Raw genomic sequence first — 18,665 nt, 5'->3', positions numbered from 1 at the left:
TCTAATCAATAAGACTAAACGCTTTTATATGCCAGATTGGGCTCTGGATGTTTGAAGCCACATGAATTCCTATCTGAAAATTCAGACAAAATTCAGATGTTTAAGAGACCATAAAACAATACTCAGTGTAGCGACAGAGTTCTTTGTCTTAATTCCCAAATAAATCTTGAACAGTCAATATTTAATTTTCAAGCGATATTTATAGTAGTAATTTTATTATGGTTTTCTTGACTCATCTCTGTGAAGAAGCAGCTGTAGGATGGAAGTAAATGTCAGAGCCAAAGGCTTATTTGATTAAACTATGGCAACAGCATTAATCTTCAAAAGGAAATCAAGATAATAGAGGGGGCTGGATGGACCAGGAGATTGATAATTGGTTAGAAAGCTTTTGACCTTTGAGCCGGTAGTTCAGATTCAAGCCAAGTCAGTAGTGACTGAAAATCATTATTCTCTGATAGCAGTGCAATTGCCATGTGAAATGGGTGATTGGTTTCATTCCAGTTCCTAGTGAACTGGTACTCTCATTGCAAAAATAGCTACTCCCGTTGTCAGGGGTTTAAGGAAGGAAAGGACAAGAAAATTTCTTTACTTTCTCATCCTCGGAAGTATTTGGTGGGGGAGAAACTGCAGTCCACTGGCATATTGAAAGCATCCTCAGGCTCTTGTTAAGGAATTAAAGACTGGATTCTGGTTTTGTCCACGTGACACACCTCATTGACAGTAGTAACAGTGGAAGCTTTATACGTAACACAACTCTAAACACATTTATAATGGTATTTCTCATTTATAATAAATTGAATTGTTTTCAATACTTTCTGTAGGAAAAAATGTGTGGCAGTTGACTTTTTTGGATAATTTGCAATTCACAGAAAACTGTTAAAGCAAGTAGTTTATCTGAATGTTTGACCTTGGAATTGTGCTTGACCTGTTTTGAGTCAATGGATGATTCATACCTCAATTGAGCTACTAAAGGTTTACAACTGCTTGTCTATGTCACATTGTGTTTTTCTCTCCTTAATTGGATGACCTGATGTTAATAATTAATGCCACCTGAAACCAATATAATTTAATCCTGTAAGAAATCATTTAGCTTGCTGGCAATCTTAAGAACCACAGAGAGTCATATTAAAATGATGGAGGATTACATTTGTCCTGCTCTCACTCCTCTGAATAAAACTTGGTTACATTTCCCATCTCCTTCACCGTCCGTTTCCTTTCATTCTTTTTACCTGTGAAGAATGTGGCTATGTTGCTTACGTAGGCATGCTTCCTGACGTTTGTTTGTTTCTTCAATCTGTTCCAAGTCCTCTGCAAACCGGGAGGATGTTCTGTTGCCTTGTATTGCCATGTCTTTCGTATGGCTTATGCTTAAATTAATAGTGTTTCTTCTATTCTTGCCTATTTCACTATCTTCCTTTCTTTTAAATCACTTTAAATGTAAAGAGTTTGACTTTTTCCTATGCATTGTCACTGTAAGGTATTAAGTTCCTTTGCTTTAAAAAACACCCACCCTGCCCCATGTGAACTCCCCCAAATCCCCAGTATATAACCTCTGTCTCATTTTACTGTATAGTTAGTCCAAATAGTAGAGTTCACTAGTAGAGATTTTTCGTGTTCTTTTTAGTTCTATGGAAGTCAAAATGTAGGAGACAATAAAAATAACATTGGATCATTTAATACTCAAGTAATGGTCATACTATTGGTAGTTTTTCCCACTAAAAAGACACTGATTCAGAGATTGCTGCATTTTTTTTCTCCATGGGGAGAAAACTGCTTTAGAAACCCATTGGATTTGTATAGGGTCTTTCTGAATCCTTTCAGATGTGTCTTTGTAAAATACAAAGTGCTAAAAAGGTGAACGAATAGGATCATTTTATGATGTACGCTGTTGGTGGTTTTTAGCATAAGCGGTGCATCTCCCTTAAACTGCCAGCAATGGCAGAAAACAGCCTCCACCTACTGCGAGCAGAAGAAATAGCAAAATGCAGGGGTGGATGCAAGGGCTTACCCTGCAGTGCTGTAGTCCGTGGAAGCTTTATTACTGGGTTCTACCACAGGAATTTCAGGCTTCAGCAAAGGAGTTAGTGCTGCTTGTTTTAATATTGATTTGTGAACGAGTAAACATGAAAGCGTTATTAGCTGTACATTGTTGCATAATAGTGTTTGAGAGCATATTTATCAAATAAGCCCAGATGGAAATGTTCTTCTTTACAAAATTGGATATTATGGTTTTGAAGAGAGGTTAAAAATTACATGGCGTTATTGTTTTTCCACTGTGTGTTTGCCAAATTTCTGTAAACACACTAGTGAAGTAAAATGTAAAAAAATAAGAACGTTGAAAAGTACAGGGAGGAGTGAGTGATAGAAAAGCCTTCCAGGCTGTGATCAAGTTCTTTCTAAATGACCTTGCATGTGTGTGGCAGGCCCAAATTTGTATCTTGCATGAAAACCTTTTGTTTATGAAGAATAAATGTTGGTGAAAAGAAAAGTAGGCCTGGATGCCAGCTTCATAGATGTCTCCAAGATCGCAACTGTCATCTTCACCCACAGCTGTGATCCACCTCCCCCCCGGCGGGGGCAAGGGGGCACAGACAGAAAAGCACTATGAAATTTGGTCCATGTACAAAACCAAAAGAGAGTAAGGAACCATAATTTCCTGTGGTACAAGTTAGACAACTACCAGTTACATTTTGAAAAATGTCTGTAAATCAAAGTGAATGGTATTTCACCAAACATACACGTTCTGTATCACTTGGTACTTCCTGCCATTTCATGCATTATAACAATCCCGGCAGCTTTAACTTTCTTTTGTATAACGTGTTCAAAAACTTCTGTGTGAACGCGAGTATATTCCAGCATACTCAAATGGCACCGTAGTTCCTAGTCAGTCTCCTCAGGTGAAATGATTAATCCAAACTGTGTATTATAGTTCTTATGCTGTACTTTTCCTCCAGCTAAGTAAACTGGGTATTTGCAGAAAAGATTTTTTTTTCAAATTTAATTAATGCAACTGAGAAAAAAATCGATAAGGTTTACAAAACCACTCCAGTCCTTATTTGCAATAAGAATCATTGTGATCTCTTCCTCGTTGCCAATGTTTTTGATAAGAAGTACCAAGCAATAAATAACTAGGGCTGTACTCCGCATGTTAACAATATTTTTAAGGAAATGAGAACTTGCAGTGCTAACACCAAAAAAAAGCTGGATTCTTTATTTTTCTTGCCTTTCTGAACTTCCTAATTTATATCTACACTAGCAGACTACAGACTCCTGCGATGTGTGTGGGTCTAGATGCATGCTTCAGCTGCTGTTTTTAACTGATATCGTGTTATTGATCCATGAAGTTAATATTGTTGGTATCAAATCCAATTCAATAACATGAAGAACTAACACTGAGAAAGAACAGGTTGTTTTGTTTTAGTTTGGATTTTTTCTTTTCTATTAGAAAGTAGTTTCCAAGACACAAAAAGCTTGTACAGTGTTGGGACTCTTCTCTCCTTGGACTGTTTTTTTGTTAGTTTGTTTTTTCAGTAGGTATACTCATATTTCAATGTAAGGAGTACAGGTAAATTCTTAAAAGGAAAAAAAAAATAAAAAAGCAAACGTGATTGGTTTGGTAAGTTTGGAGTAAAGCATGCGATTCAAATCTTGCTGGCCTTACCAAGAAAGTCAAAAGGAATTTTCCTAAGTGCGTAGGTTTGGTTCTGGTGCTGCCTCCCTCCCAAATATTGTGAATTTAAAGGGTAGAAGAGATCACCATGTCTTTCTGGTCTGAGTATTTGAATAGCACCAGCTATTGGAATAGGAGTCAATCACTCCTACAGTAAATTGACTCTCAGCAAATAAAATGACTTGGGCATAACAAATTTGTGGTTGTATGATACCAATAATTTCAAAATTAAATACAAATAATTATTGAATAAATATTCCTTCCTCTGAAGTTAAAGGAAATGCTGTGATTTTTTTTATTTATTTTTTTTCTCCCAAATAAGATATTGTAGCTTCCTAAGGTACTGGAAGTGGCTATGTACGAACCCAGTGGAGGAGGGGAGTGGAAGTACTGCAAAACAAGTTATACATCTATAAATAAACAATTTATGTTGTACTGTGCTATTAACTTTTCTTTTAATGTTTACTTAGAGTATGGAGATTTGAGTTATTAATGTCTGTATAAATGGCATATTCCCCTTTGTGTGCAAAATTCATCTGCAACTTCTGTGTCTGTCTGTAAATTTCTAAAAGCCTTAATTTAATATAATCTAATGTTTTGGCACAGAGTGGGTATTATGTCTCTCTCTAGTAGCCCCTTCTCTTGGATAAAAACACTGCCTGGGGTGTGAAAGAATGCAAATAGGTACTCACCAGCTTAGCTGTTTGTCTTCCCTTGAGTTTGCTCTGCTTTTATAGTTTTAGATTTAGATGGCATCTCTCTTTTAATATCCCTTCAGCCTTAGGTTTGGACTCCCTTGTCTTTTAATTTCCTTTTTCTCTTCCCTCATATTCATTTCTCTTTCTATCCATCTGCATTCAGAAATTCCAGCATACAAACAACTGAACAAAAAATAAAAGCACCAAAGAATCCTCCAAGTTTTAGTCCTATTGAAGTAATAGAAACCATTTTCTAGCATTTTCTTGTTTGTTTTTGTTTTCCTAATGATTTAAACATCAGATCAAGGTTCAGATAAGAATGTGTCTGAGCTGTAATAGGAACCAGTTCAGGATGGGGCTGGTTATGGATGTTGCTTCTGTGAGTGATAGGCTTTGCACTTAGAAGTAAAATTACCATCCCACCATATATGATACTGATTTATACCATTACGGTAGTGACAAAATTGGCTGCAAAACTATTGTGAAAAGAACAAAACATTATATGCAATGTCCCTAGCTCATATTATCACTCCTCTATCCTTTTCAAAGAAATCTTTGTATGTTTATTTTCACGCTGTGATGAATGATAGCTGACACAAAGGAAACCCAGCCAAGGCAATGCATACAAATCAGAGCCGTAATATGATGTTCTGCAGTAATGCCTACTGGCAGTAAAAATCCCGCAAGTTTTAGACAGCTATAAGGAACATGAGCAGTTTAATTCGAAATGTTTGCTCAGCGGGGTCCCTCAGCTTCAAGGGGTATATGTGTCCTGCTCCTCACCTTGCCATAGTCATACATGAGGCACAGAAAAAGTGCTGTGTTACCATCTAATTTTTTTTAACGCTAGATTGAGTTCCCTAATAACACACTCCCTGGTTTTTTGCTGTTGTTTTTTTTTCATTCTCATGAGAAACAACGGTTGACAATGACAATTTAACTTTTGCATGTTTTTTACAGACTACAGTGACCCAGTCAGTTGAAGGTTGTGGTGAATGAGGCCAGCTAAAGTCTGAACTCCATTTACGGAACGTCTTGGAAGATGTGGCATCATATTCAAAGGTAGACTTTTTAAAAACTCTGTAGATGTGTCTGTCATCTCCAAGAAAGTTGTAATAATTGTGATCAAATCATCAAGTTTAAACCTAATGGATTCAGTTCTCACCTCTCAGCTATTTTTAATTATTATTTATATATTAAACACAAATTAGTTTTAGGCCCATGAAACTGAGCTGGAGAAATCCAGGAATCCAGTATCTTTGCTGCATGTTTCTGTAAAAATACTTGATGCAATCTAGAGATTGCACTACTGCTGACCAATTGGCTATTTACAAAGGTCTGTGCTGTATGTTACCTTTTTCAGGTTATTTCAATTTACATGTAGATTGGAGAAAATAAAAGTACCTTTACAGTCTGTTCTGCATCTCTTAAAAGAGAGAAACTAATTTTCTCTCTGAGCTTTATTTTTATGATGCTTTTGTCTTGTAATTGCAGGGTGTTATTTTTGTCAAATGGTATTTGTCTCATTTCAAAGGCATACCTTAGCAGAACCTCTTTCACAAGAGTAAAAAACAATGTCATAGGCTTCCTCATGTTTATGAATACACCATTGTCTACTACAGGTATTGCTTATGGAATCCACTGTAAACTGGTTTTACTATGTTCTTGGCAAGAATCTAATGCTGGGAATGACAAAAAAAAAAAATCAGTTAGAGGCAGGTATGAACTTTATAACTTTGAAGTTATCGTAATTCTGTTTTGAGATAAAAGCCTAAATGAGTTTGAAGTACAGTCTCAGAAGATGGCAAAGATAGGTGAGGTTTTTTGGTGTTTGGGGGGTTTTTTGGGGTGTGTGTTTGGTTTTTTTTTTTTTTAGCAGTTTGGTCTATGAAGCATTGTATGCTGGAGAAAAAAGTACAGATGACATAGACTGATTAAATTCAGTAATACTCCATGTATTACAGCTTTGTTGAATGCTTGCTATGAACACTCATTTGCAGGCAGATGTAGAGCAAGATATGAATCCCAATTGTCCTCTGAAGTCATATGGAAAAGGCAAAAGCTGTGGAGAATTATTTAAGGCTGGTCATGGTTTAATTTCAGTGGAAAATAAAATCAAAGCCTCTATATCTTGTGCTTATTTAAAAAAATATTGTTACTTTATATTAAGACATTGTTCTGCCCAAATTCCATTTTATGTAATCCTTTATTTCAATGGATACTGTATTTTTATGCAGCCCAGTGCAGTTTTGTAGCTGATACAAAAGACAGGTTCTTTTACATGTGGCTGCATTTTGGTAGTTGTGTGATCTACCTTATGTAAATGCTTAAAAATACATCTCAAATGCTTTGAGATGTATTTTTGCCATAATATTCTGATGAAAACTTCAGATACAAAATTAGAAGGGTCTGAAATGCTAGGTTTTTTGCTCAAGCCTGTCTTTACTGGTTGATCTTTGGGACAAGTAGCACAATACAATTTTCAGTTACATCCTCTCTTACCAAACTCTGGGCTTCTGACACAGTCAAAAGGAATTAGGAAATGGAGATTATATCTCAGTGACTCTGCCAAATATATAAAAAGAACTTTTCTGATGTCAGTGCTATCAGCACGTTATCTTGACTAGGCTTACTGGCATTTTGCCAAAGGAGCTTGGCATGCGACTATCACTTCTGCTTTGTAAAATAGTTTTGGGATGATATATTGCCATGCACTTTGCCTTTAAAATTGTTACTTTTTGACACCTGGATTGTATTCAAAATTGCGTATTGTTTCAGGGCATTCAGGCAGACAGTATGAAACCATAATGAGAGGGATAATAGAGAGCATGTAATGTGGAATGATTTTATTAAATTTTATCTGAAATGCGACAAGATCGGCACTTAGTAGAATACCTTCTGAGAACACCTGTGTGTGGACAAAGGTGAACCTTGGCATGCTTTGTTGTGACCTGAGAACATACCTGTTGGTGGGAACGGTGATTCAAAGTCCACAAAGGTGGACAAGCACAGAGGATGAATGGAGAGAGACTGAGAGGAAGACACATACTGTAGTAAAAAGGTAGCTGCATCTGTGCTTGGCTGACTGGTTTTTTTCTGGAGAATTGAAATCTTGGACTAGTTACCTTAAACTATGATGACATTGATAATGAGTTTATATTCTCACTGCATATATTATGAAATATAGTTTTAAAATGCAAGATTATAAAATTAGGCATGTAGTTAAAAATCTGGTTTACAATTTTAAACAGGGTAAGTGATCTAATTCTCAGGGTTACGGTACAAATGCCACAGGTTACACTATTTTAGATGCACAAATGTACATCTATACTGCATATGAGCTCAGCTTTTCATATGGGTTAGATAAGCCTATATGAGTTTAATATGTTTATATTGATGTATATGCATATAAGTAGAGATGTGGAAATCAGCATATTAACGAACACGTAATTGAAAGGTATTAGAGCGACAAAAAACTATATATTCACCTCATTCAGAATAAGTTTATGTGCTCAAATGTTTGTTTTAGTCACATGAATTTCTGTGAAGATGCGGAAAATAAACTCTAGATTCTGAAGAGCTTAACGCACAGAACAAACATTATGTAGCTGCCTGCCCTCTCCCTCACAGCCCACTCCCTCCCCTCCTTTTCACTGTGGGTTTTTACAGCTGAACATGTTGTTTGAAAGTGTGCATAGCAGGCAGTAATCCAGGTCATCATAGTATCACCCAGTCTGGCAAAACAGGAGTGATAAACAAGGGAAAAAAAAAATCCTTTTGTTGTTATCAAAGAAATACTACGGGAGAGATGAAGAGGCAGCTTGGTTGTGGGACAACAATCCATAATTTACTTTGCAGATGTCTCTGTAATTTAAGCAGCAGGCAGAACAACCGCACGGTTGTAGAAGCTCTGGGGAAAGGATACCCAGAGCCTCGTAAATCATGGTAAGGATTAAGAGCAATGAACATTCATCTTCTTAACCTCGTAAAGCAATATTGCAAAGCCAAGGATTACAACTTACTCTGCATGTAATCTTTGTTCAGGGATAAAGGGTGTCAACTTTTAAAAAGCTGCTCTCAATTAACAGTAGCACCTACCGTTTTAGAAGGAACACAAAACCTGTTTTAAAACTGAATTTAAAAGAATTCCTACTATTAAAGGAATATTTAACATTTCCCACAAAATAAGGAAAAGAAAAATAGATTCTTGGCTGGTCCCATTGATTCTAAGCCAAACAATAGTTTGTTTTTAAGCCCTGATCTGTTTTTAAGGTTAGTATTTATGAATATGTTTTAAAACTTTGCTTAATAGACACAACACAAAAAAGCAGCTTGCTTTTTCCATTGTAAAATGGTGGAACCCTAAACAGCCCTTTTGCCTTGCTTGACTTCAGATTTTTTTCAAGTGCTAACTATTTGACTCAATTCCTCATTGTGATTAAAGAACGTCGTAATGAAAAACCATACCACGTATTCAGTCTGCTAAATAAGTACTGTAAAGCCTATCTACTTTCAAAATATTGCTAGTATACCTGTAAATAAGTGCTAAATTACCCACCAATGTATTGAAAAGATTTTGAAAAGATTGATCCATACTCAGAATGCCATTGTAGACAGACTGAAAATATTTGAAAGGGAAAAAATTTGAAAGTGCAAAGAGGAGGTCCTTTCATAATCCCTCAAACTAAGAAAATCAGGGAAGCAAGACTTTTTTTTAATGATATGCAACTCCAAATCGTAGACATTTCTATCAGGGTAAAGGAATACAGGAAAATACTGTTGAGTAGAGTCCTGTACCACATCAGTGATGATGATGGTGAACTTCCGATATGTTCTACAAAGAAAACAAAAGGGTGTAAGGTCCTTGTAGGTTTGATTCAAACTAATGGAGAGGATCTGAAGAAGAGCATGGAAACAGAGAGTGAGGCTGTTTATGAAGCAAGAGTTCAGGAGGAGGAAAACAGCAAAATTAAAATAATGTACTTCCTGGAAGCAGATTTCAGTAAGCTCAGATAATTTGTAAGATCATAAGGAATGTAAATCTAAGGAGTTAGAAGGATTGGTAGTTCTTTAAATAAATCCTTTTTAATAGAAGAAAGTGATGAAGAGAAGAAAACCTGTCATGTTTACTGATCAGTGCTTTTATTATTTCATTCAGTCTTTTTCCTATCTGTGATTAGATGGGCATCAGTTAATACCACTGACAATGGTACGAGATCTCAGATTATACAGACCATTTGGTTAAGTAGTTTATTTTCATGCTGTTAGAATGTGATTAAACCTATCCCAGGTTACTGTCATGGTTTAGGCCCAGCCGGCAGCAAGGTACCACGCGGCCTCTCGCTCACCCCTCCCCCAGCACGATGGGGAGGAGAAGTGTAACAAAAGGCTTGGGTCGAGATAAGGAGAGATCACTCACTAATTATTGTCATGAGCAAAACAGACTGAACTCAGAAAAGAGATTCATCTAACTTATTACCAAACGAAACAGAATAGAGCAATGAGAAAAGAACATCTAGTCTTAAAACCCCTCCCCCCCACCCCTCCCATCTTCCCGGGCTCAACTTCACTCCTGGCTTCAACCTCCTCCCCCCTCAGCAGCACAGGGGGACGGGGAATGGGGGTTACGGTCAGTTCATCACATGTTGTCTCTGCCACTTCTTCATCCTCAGGGGGAGGACTCCTCTCATCGTTCCCCTGCTCCAGCATGGAGTCTCTCTCACGGGAGACAGTCCTTCACAAACTTCTCCAACATGAGTCTCTCCCACGGGCTGCAGTCCTTCACGAACTGCTCCAGCGTGGGTCTGTCCCACGGGGTGCAGACCTTCAGGAGCAGACTGCTCCAGCATGGGTCCCCCATGGGGTCACAAGTCCTGCCAGCAAACCTGCTCTGGCGTGGGCTTCTCTCTCCATGGGTCTACTGGTCCGGCCAGGAGCTTGCTCCAGCATGGGCTTCCCACGGGGTCACAGCCTCCTTCAGGTGCCTCCACCTGCTCCGGCGTGGGGTCCTCCACGGGCTGCAGGTGGAATCTGTACACCCCCTCATCCTTCCTTCATGGGCTGCAGGGGGACAGCCTGCTTCACCATGGTCTTCACCACGGGCTGCAGGGGGATCTCTGCTCCGGCACCTGGAGCACCTCCTGCCCCTCCTTCTGCACTGACCTGGGTGTTACATCTTCGCACTTATCTCTCCAGCTGCAAAAACTTCCCCCAACTGGTTTTCTTTTTTTTCCCTTCTTCAATATGTTATCACAGAGGCGCTGATTGGCTTGGCCTTGGCCGGGGCGGGCCCATCTTGGAGCCGGCTGGCATTGGCTCTGTCAGATACAGTGGAAGCTTCTAGAAGCTCCTCACAGGAGCTGCCGCTATAGCCCCCACCTGCTACCAAAACCTTGCCATGCAAACCCAACACAGTTACTTAACAGAGCTAACTAAATCTTTCTCAGACATATTATCTCCAATGTATCTCAGATGTTTCACAGAACATGAACAAGATGGATGAAGTACCAGAAATTCTGAGTAATAAACATACTAAGTACAGAATGCAAAGAGAGGAGACTGAGACTTATAAATTAATCATCTTATCAGTAATTCCTGGGGAAAATAAGCTATTTGTAATCTAGGTGGCATGAAAGAGTAACGTTAAATATGAATTTGCCAGGAACAAAGTGTATCCTTTTGCAACAGGATATTTGGACTTGTGGCTATAGTAAAATAGCAGATATCATCTACCACATGGCTTGTAAGATTTCTCGTAAGGTCTCACATAATACAGTCTAAACAAAACTATACAGAGTATATGGAAAGGCAGTAGGAAAACACCACATGGAGAGCAGTTATCAATTCTGAGCCGTGTGGAAGGATTTTTTTTGAGCACCAATTTTCAGTAACTTGTTAAGAATAAGTATGATTACTAAATTTGCATATGATATTTGGCTAGTAGGCTTAAGAGACAAAGTGTAACATCATCTGCTGGTACCTTTTCAATTTCTTTATTTCCTTTAGACCAAGTCATGCTATCATTATCCTTAGCATGACTGTGTTTCTGTAGGCTTCAGCTTTTCTTCTAAGTGTCCTTATGAGGTGTCCTCTCAGTTACAAATAACAGATACATTTTTGTGACCATTGCTCCTTCTTCTCTTTTGGATGTTTTTAAGAAAGCCTTTAATAAGCCTGTAGTCTCTGGAGTTGTCTATTTCTTTCTTTTGATTCCAAGTATTTATTCTGAGAGTTAGTCCCAGGCTCTGACATGTATTTAGGCAGGGTCGCATATGTATGTATGCAATATTAAGTTAATTTAGAAAACTAATTATTTATTCACAGGCCCATTCTGTCATTAGTATTGCAGAATACAACTGCTTAAAGACCTTTGCATAAATTCTGATCCTTCTGAAATCTGCACTGGAACTGCAAGATTTGGATCATCTACTTTTTAATGCTGGAATTGGAAAGAGGTGTCTAAGTATTATTCCTTTGGGACCTATGAGTAATAACTTTAAAGAAAGCAAGGCTACTTTGAAAGCAAGCGTACTAAATGTTTGAAAGCAGCTATGGAAAACCTTATTTCATTTTTCTTGTTTAAGAAAAGAAAAAAAAATTAAAATCTCTAAAAATTTATTCCATTGCGTAGATCAGCACTATAAACCAACTTATTCTGTGGTCTAGCTTCCTAGTCTTCAATGGTATTGTGAAATGATTCAGTGCTTTGACTATCTGGCTTCAACACTGGTCAAACTTTTGAAAATTATGAGATTTTTGTATCTATTGGTTTTTTTAAAAAAGCAAAAGTATGTATATATGACAAAGTAGGTAGGCTTGAAGACTGCTCTGAGAATTGGAATATAAATACTGACATTTTCTTTGGTAGTTAGCATGATTAATTTAGTGGGAATTTTCTTTCCTTTTTTTTAATTGTTGATTTTCAGATCTTAATAAGTTCTGTTGTATTAATGCTCTACTTATTTCATTCTTACTCACTTCATTACCTGTCCTTTTGTAATTTGACAAAACATTTCTAAAGACATCAGATAAGTGGATGAAAAGACCACAGACCTGGGAAGGACTGTGCTGCTGAAACTGCTCTTCTGTTATAATTTGGGAGACACTGGTCTTCTAGGTCCTCTGTTTACTGCTAAAAAAAATCAATCCACAGAATAGCTTAATATTTATTAATCAGCTTTAAAATTAAATTGTTTCTGAATATAAGTGCTCTAATGTTGAAAAATTATGTTCCAGAGATGTCCTTCAAAATATATTTTTTCCCTTTTATCTTCTTTAGGCATGTAATCATTGCTATCATACAGAATACAACTGTCATACAGCATCTTTAAGCGCAAGATAAAATTGGCCCACATCGTGATTGCCATATTTCTGTCTTAGAATTTTAAATCTTTAAAAATAAATAGAAGAGCTGTCTGTCTAGGTTGAGGCTTCTGGGTAATTCAAACCTTTGGATGTTCTACAGATGCAGACAGACATCCCATTATAATCTTTATATTCAGTCTTTACAAAGAGTCTTTTCTAGAGGGTTTCCTGAGTACTGACAGAAGATCACAATCACAAGAATATTGGTTTGTCAACTGCTTCAGGCCAAACTGTTTAATAGTTGCTTATGAGCAATGCTGTAAAGTTTTACAGGCCTCAGGCAAGACTTTGTCATCTCTTCAGGACAGATCTATCTTCTGATTGTGTCATGAAGATTGTACTGGAAATGTCTTCCCGGGCAGCTTTTCTGTGGTGATTTTTCCTGTAATCTATTTTCCTTTCTCTGCTTTTTTTTTTCTTACATTGAATATATGAAAGTTCATTTCATTTCTAATATTTCCTTGAGATGTTGATTACTCTAGAAATCTAGCTGATAAAACAGATGATGCAGCAAGACAGAACTTGCTTATACATCTACCATGCTAGTCAAGAATGATGCAGTTGCTATAAAACTAAATACTGGGCTTGGATACTATTTGTACATAGACCTTTTTTCTTTCTTTGATTTCATGTAAATTTGAAGATAACTTCTTTCCCATCAGTATTCTTTTTTCATACAATAAATGTGAGCTACATGCACATTTTTCATTTTCATAAAAGCCATCATAATGCATTCATGAATCCTGGAATGGATCACTGGTTAAAGGTCCATGATTCATGAAAAATCATTAAAGTAACACAGTGAAGGAAACACCTGGCTATTTAGTGAACTAGCAAAAACTGTTCTTTGTTAATTTGGCCTAGTGTAAAAGTCTTTATTTTTAATAAAGCCTTCTATAAATTGTACTACGTATGATGGACATAGAACATGCTATTTTAAGAAAGCAGGATGATCAGGTGCTGGTTACAACTGCATAGCTGAGACAGATTTTTGTAATTTTCTCATGCACAAACACATGTACCTTTCAAAACTAGTTATTGATTTGTGATTCTTTAGTTTTTAGTGCCAACTTGAGACAATTTAAAAAGACATTAATTTTCTGAGCATGGGTCATTTTTTATCCTTTTTAACAAGCTGTGATTGAACAAATATTCCAGTTTGAAAGACTATACCTGATTGAATTATGGCTTCCAAAAATGGAGTCTAAAACTAATCCAAGGTAATCAATTTCTTAAGAAAACTCCAAATTTGCTTCACATGGCTGAAATTAAAGAGTTAAGTTAAACTAGACATATACAATATTTTTATTCACCTGAAACAATAGAAAATAGGAAATTGTTGTTGCAATGCCATGGAAGTAGCTGCTTAAAGAAATTGCTTATAAAAGTTTGCAAGGAAAATAGAATGTTCTGGAGCTGTTAAGTTTGGTGGGTTGGTTTTTTTAGGAGTAAAACTTAAGTTACGAAAAAGAGGATGATAAGAGTTTTATTTGGTTTTGGTTTTTAGCAATGAAGAATTACATGGAAGTATTCATGCTACTACTGTATCTTGGTATTTTGAATATGTTGGAAAAGTGCTGGTATCTTTAAACCCCAGGATGAATGAGTAGATTCTAGCAAAAAAATCCAACCCCAGAATCTATTGATTTAGGTAAAAGTAGGACTAGTAGAAAATTAACATCTATCTAAGTCTTAACTATTTCAGAAAGTGGTCTATGATACTGGAGAGTCATGGGCTGCTGCACTTGGAAGCAATTTATACTGCTATCTTACCAATACAGCACCATGCCAAAACTAATTAGTTTTGATGAAAAAGACTTATTAGCAATGGGGTTAGCACTGGGCTGTCAAAACAATTAGTCTTCAACTTCTTACTGGGTGTCCTTATATGGTACTCTATTGTATTATGTGAGCATCTGCTTGCATTCCACTCACTGCAGCGAGCGTGCCTTCAGAAACAAGGGAGTGTGAAAGAACAGCGAGATTTACAGGATCAAAATATGAGATCTGTACAGCGATAAGAGCCAAAATATCAAGCTTGCGATCTCGAGAAGGTGTTCAAAGAGTAGACGGAATTAACTTAAACAGAATCTAATCTGTTTGCAACATGAAGCATTTGCTTTACTCAGTGCTTGGCGCAGTCAAAATTAGCAGAGTCTTCCCAGTGTTAATCCCATATTCAAACGAATGCTATCAAGAATAAAGTAGGAGCTCAATGTACGTTTTGCACATTTTTTGCCTCTCCAAGGAGACTGTCATTAATCAGAAGCTGTACTGATGCAGTTTTCTTCATCCTTGCTATTGAAATGTCCTTTTTAGCTAGGTGGCAAAGGAATAATGTGTCTGGTGATATTGCTTTGCTACGCTGGTTGTGTATGCTCTGAACATGGAATTCACATTAAATCATGCAATTCAATCAAGATGGGTTTAAATATTTCCTCCTACTCTTCTGCGCTGTCAGCTTATAGGTTCAGAACCTATGTGTCCATGAAGGGCCGGTAGGGAGTTCTGTATTTTCCATACAACCCCTGTAGGATTTACAAGGGTAATATGGCTATTTCAATATCCTGTTATTTTTGGGTGTATGGGAGTCTCTAAAGGTGTTGAAAGGTGTTTCCAGAATTTTTTTGCTGCAAACTTGTTTCTTACCTAGGGAGTATGTATGGTAATGGATGCCAAGACTGCATTTATTTATGTGACGGACATCAGTAGCAAGCATATGGGAGCCTCTACAGAGCTAGGTTCTACAAACCCCTGTTTGTATTGGTAAGCTTGGCACTCATCTCACAGTGCTTAGTGGTATTACATAAGTATGAGCTTTGGAAGGAATAGAGCAGAGCTTTTCAATTATATCACATTATATCCTTTTAAGAGTTAGGTAAATATGTATTTCCAGGATGTGATATTACAGACATTTAGATTGTTACAGTCCACTGGGTACATACAACATAAAAATGCTATAAAAATTTCAGTCAAACTTCATGGAGGAAAAACAGTTGTTTACAAAATGCTGTAAAATATTCAAGTGCTTGTTGTGCAAGATTAGGAATATCTGTCACCTCTAATACGAAATACAATCTATTAAAATGTTTTACTATATGGGGAAATTAAGCACATAGACTATAACCATTTAATACACTATGCATGACTCATTCCTAAAACCAAGGAATTTTGATCAATGTTGATTAAAAATCAATGGCAACAGTGTAGGATTTTTTTACTTTCACTACACCTAGGGGAAACTTATTTTTCTGATGTAAATCTGAGGTTTAGCTGAAGTAAAAAACAAAATAAAGTATTTGACTATGAAAATGCAGCCAAAGTGTGGCTGAGTTGCCTTAAACAATTTTGGACTTTTTTAGATTAAAATATTTTATCGTATAATGGAATGACTCAAAATGGTATTCTTTTTTTATATCAAGTATATTTTGCTTAAATTAAAAAAAACCCAAAACCCAAAACAAAATCAAAACCCACAATGCAAAATTGAAGTAAGTGTTATGGACAAGTAACTTGTAAGTAATTATTCTGCCTCTATTTTTGACTGCCCATCTTGGGACATCATGCTTCCACCCATATCTGAAAAAGATTGTTCGGTTAACTGCTGTTGCAACATAGGCCTATTGACTTTGTTTCACAATGACCACATCTAAATTCAGGCTATCTAAATTCACTAATGAGGTAAAACAAACCAAAAAGTCCTCAGTTCCTTTCTTATAACCGTCATTCACTTGACCTCCCCCAAAATCTTTCTATGTTAAGACTGCTGTTGTAAAAGCTATAGATGGAATCAATGTGATCTGTTACGTAGTTTCAATATTAACACATAATGCTTCTGGTTTGCTGATGAGTGTCCTGGTTCTGGCTAGGATCGAGTTGATTTTCACCAGAAGCCAGGACAGGTGAGCCAAGCTGGCCAGGGGGCTATTGCATACCACGTGACGTCATGCTCACCATAAAAGGGGGTCAGGCGGGCGAGGGGTGGCTCCAGGATGGTCTGAGCACGGGCTGAGTAAATTGCCTTGCGTATCACCCGTTGTGTATATTCCAAGTACTGTTGTTGTTTCCCTCTCCTCTTACCCCAACCCCAGGGGCTTTGCCTTTGGTTTTCCCCATTCTCCTCCCCATCCTGCTGGGAAGGGGTGAGCCAGCGGCCTCCTGGGGCTCGGCTGGGACTGAGCCACTGCATGAGTGACCTAATTTATAACAATTTGAGTTCTAAAAATCAGAAAGGAAAACTAAAAAATAAAATGCATGGTAGAAGTATACAGATTATGAATAAATTATGTTAAAGGTCTCAACTCATATAGTCTTATGGATAGAGGAGAAACAGTAGGTGTCATGAATCCTGATTAAGTAAGGATTTCAGTACTGTTTCACATTCTATTTTAATCTGCATTTGATCTAGATAGATCAAGAAAGAGAAAACCTAAAGCTGTTTGCAGAAATGTTCTTCATTATGACCAAGTGGCTTACAGAGTGGAAATGTGCATCATATGGATTTTGTTCTGGTCTTAGACCTGGCTTTATTCAATATCGTCATTAACCTGATGGGTGATGAAATAGAAATATGTATTGCTTATCAATTTAGTAGATAAATTTGACATCTACAAAACTGATGAGAATTAAGAGTATTTAGAGGCTAGGCTTAGTATTCAAAATAACTTAAAGTGGAGAAGTAATCACCAAAAGGTGTAGTGAAACTTAAACAAGTGAAACATCCTTGTACAGAAATCAGAAGAGACAAAATACAGACTGAGGAACAACTGGTGTTAGGTAACTGCTCAGGGGAGTGAGGGAGGAGGGATTCCAAACTGAAGATGACTCTGTAAAATCATGTCAGGATGGAGGATGCAAAATTTGGGACGTAATTTGATGATTGGAGAAAGGCAAATTTTGCACACATCTTCAAAAAAAAAAAAAACAAACCCCGAAAGATAATACAGGGAACTACAGTATGGACATCTCATGTTAGCTTCTGGGGAAATCATGAAATCCTCCTAAAGCCCATGACTGGGCCTGTAAAGAAGATAAGGAACAGTCAGCATGGATTTACCAAGAAGAATTCATGGCTAACGAATCTGACTGCTTTCTGTGATGAAATGACTAGATTTGTGAACATGCAGAAAACCATGAGTGTTATTTACCTTGACTTTAATAAGGCTTTCAACACTAAGTGTTGAACATTACACTCTGTATGGGTGGAAAACTAGATGGATAAAAAGCTGGTTGAACCAGAGAGTATTGGTTAATGGGTTATGTGCTACTTGAAGACCTGTGACATAGTAAGTACCTCAGGAGCCTGGGGGCAACAGAGGTGGCATCTGGACTGTACTTATAGGAACACAGACAGGAGGCTGAGGGAAAAGGATTATCACCTTTCTGTTCAGAACTTGAGACCTCATCAGGATACTGCATCCAGTTTTGGGCCACCCAATAGAAGAAAAATATCATCTAACTGAAGTGTGCTCCAGCTCCTAACCAGCTTGGGGATCCTCTGCTGATCTCATGTCCTGTGAGGAGAGGCTGAGGAAGCAGGGCTTGTTCAGCCTGGAGAAGAGACTGCTTTGGGAGGGTGTAACAGCAGCTTGCCCGTACCAACAAGTGGGTTAGCAGGATGATGGAGCTGGGCTCTTCATGGGTGTGCATGGGGGAGAATAAAGGTGACAGGTGTAAATTGAAACAAGCGGGGTTCAGACTGGATATAAGGAAAACCTTTTAACTCTGAGGACAGGCAAACTGTGGAACAGACCTCAGAGAGGCTGTTTAGTCTCTAGTCTTGATGATACTCAAGACCAGACTGGTTAAAGCCCTGAGCGTGCTGATCTGACCTCACAGCTTACCCTGCTCTGAGCTGAAGATTGGACAAAAGATGTCCTGACGTCCCTTCAGCCGGAATTATTCTGTGTTTCTATATATAGTTTGGGAGACAA

General features: G+C 37.5%; 1 protein-coding gene across 1 annotated transcript in view; it reads left to right on the top strand.

The window, feature by feature from the left end:
- The window catches only part of CDH12 (cadherin 12), a 591,317-nt gene that overhangs the window by 184,041 nt on the left and 388,611 nt on the right, over positions 1–18,665 (top strand). Inside the window, exon 2 of the mRNA XM_075744849.1 lies at positions 5,329–5,430. The gene's annotated coding sequence lies outside the window, so the exon portion shown is untranslated. The remainder of the gene's footprint in view (positions 1–5,328; positions 5,431–18,665) is intronic.

This window comes from Balearica regulorum, chromosome 2, assembly GCF_011004875.1.
Source record: "Balearica regulorum gibbericeps isolate bBalReg1 chromosome 2, bBalReg1.pri, whole genome shotgun sequence".
NCBI classification, from domain to species: domain Eukaryota; kingdom Metazoa; phylum Chordata; class Aves; order Gruiformes; family Gruidae; genus Balearica; species Balearica regulorum.
The sequence above is the reverse complement of the archived record's forward strand: the minus strand, read 5'-3'. Positions and strand labels throughout refer to the sequence as shown.